The following is a 2,216-nucleotide window of genomic DNA, read 5'->3' on the forward strand; positions in this document are numbered from 1 at the left end:
AATAGCGTGACATCTATTGGACTGTACCTTATTGCTGCTTATTGCAAATATTCCTATTAATTTTTTATTTTCATGTGGCTGCCTCGACTAGCTTCGCGATAGCGTATTCTGTTAACCCAGTTTTCCAAGACCTTAGTGACGCTTTCTGGCTCACGAATGGCTTGAATCGTTAATGGATTGTTTGCATAATATCGGTGCTTCACGGCACCTCGCAAAAAAGTCTAACGACGTCAAATCGCAGCTGAAGCCAATTGCCAACGCCGGGACGGCTGATAATACGATTACCGGACTTGGCGCATAAAAGATCGATTATGCCATCCCGCTGAAACAAAAGATCGTACAAATTCATGGGGTCAATTTCCAGCCTCCAAAAATCGTTTATCATGTCTCTGTAGTGCTCACCGATGGCCAAAATAACGTTTCCAGCAGCATTTTCAAAGAAAATGGGTTTATGTGCCATAAAGCTGAAGGTCAAGACATACATATCGCACATGATCTTCAAAAGTGGCACAACTCAAAATTATACGTTCGTCAGAAAATGCGAAAAACTATTTTGTAGCACATGCTAATCATATGGGTAAGGGAGACTTTACCATCATAGGCTTTTTCAACAAATTATAACAAAAATTTGCTCCAGCTTTTGCTTAAAGGTAAAACAGCCCTATTCTAATAAAACCTCACAACTGAGTTGTGAGCAAAACTTTGTGAGATTTCTTGTGAGGTCTATTTTGTGAGGTTATTCTAGCCCACACCTCACAAGAAAAAAGCTCAACAAAATCACCACACGAGGTGAAAAGCATTTTGCTGTCTAATAGCTATTTCGTAAATAAAATAAATACAAAAGATGGTTGCTGAACAACAGGAAAAGTAAATATTTTTGCAATTTGTTTATTTTTTTGATAATTACTGATTTTATTTATTTTCTAGGCGAATTTAAAAAGAAATAACAAAGCGCGAGTAGCTCCAGTACTTCACACAGTTTGCAATCCACAACTTGGAGCCAGTGATGCCAGATTGTGGGTAATTTCCCTATTTGAGGGATATTTTGCATCAAAAATTATTAAAAGGGAAAAAAGGGACACTTCATATAAATAAGGGATTTTCTTTTGACGCAGTTATTGTTGCATAATTGATCAAAATTCAAGAATATTCGACAATCTTACGTAATTAATCGTTCTGAAGATGTGATGTGGAGTGAAATGGTATATAATTGTTAAAAAGTATAAGGACAATTTCGAAAATTTTTTTACGTTAACCAATTCAAGCGCTGAGTAAGAAAGAATCTTTTCAGTTGTAACTGGTGTTTCATGTAAAAAGCGGAACAATTTATCTGATGAAATATTAAATAGCACATGAATGTGCTTCAATTTTAAAGTCACCAAAAAATTCTTTTAGGCCCTTAGTGAGTGAGAAAAAAAATGAAAGGGAAAAAATGAATGAGTGAAAAAAATGCAGAAAAAGGGGTTTTTTCTTAACAGAGGTCGGCCCTCGACAGGCAATGGCAAACCTCCGAGTGTATTCCTGCCATGAAAAACAGCTTCTCATAAAAATACACTCGCCATTCGGAGTCGGCGTAAAACTGTAGGTCCCTCCCCTTTGTGTGACAACATCAAGGGGACCGCCACAAATTGGAGGAAAAGCACATATGTGTAAGCGCCAAACTATTATTATTATTTTATATGAATTTTACTTCTTTACTACTGAAACATGTATATGTTTAAATTCGTTGGGAATTTTGTGGGATAAATTTTCAAGATTTGGGTAATTGAGGGATTTTTTCCCCATTTCCGTGGGATATTTAACAGAGAATGTCTGGCATCACTGCTTGGAGCAAAAGTTTGTATGGAAATGAAATCCTATGCTTGCTCTAACTCTTCCGAAACTGCCGCAAAAACAAGCAATAACTCCACCATTACTGAATATACTTTTAGTTAAAAAAAAAAACTTAACACAGACACTGATAGCGAACGAAAATTAACAAAACATTATTAAATTGCTCAATAAAAATCGGCTGTTTTTCTCTTGTGAGGGTATCATTCGTACATCATAAATTTCCTGACAATTGTGAGCGTATGAGCTTTTGAATTTACGCCAGCATAGGGATAACCTCACAATAGTCAGAAACCTCACAATAGTGAGTGTGGTGATTTTTGTGAGGGCAACAGAATAGGGCTGAAAAGCTCTGTGTACATTTTTAGTGCATTAATTCAAAAATG

General features: G+C 36.2%; 1 protein-coding gene across 1 annotated transcript in view; it reads left to right on the forward strand.

The window, feature by feature from the left end:
* LOC118740521 (protein Daple) overlaps positions 1-2,216 on the forward strand; it is a 78,627-nt gene that overhangs the window by 7,067 nt on the left and 69,344 nt on the right. The gene's annotated exons all lie outside the window — the stretch shown is intronic.

This window comes from Rhagoletis pomonella, unplaced genomic scaffold (assembly GCF_013731165.1).
Source record: "Rhagoletis pomonella isolate Grant_MI unplaced genomic scaffold, Rhpom_1.0 Rhpom_scaffold_00006, whole genome shotgun sequence".
Lineage (NCBI taxonomy): Eukaryota > Metazoa > Arthropoda > Insecta > Diptera > Tephritidae > Rhagoletis > Rhagoletis pomonella.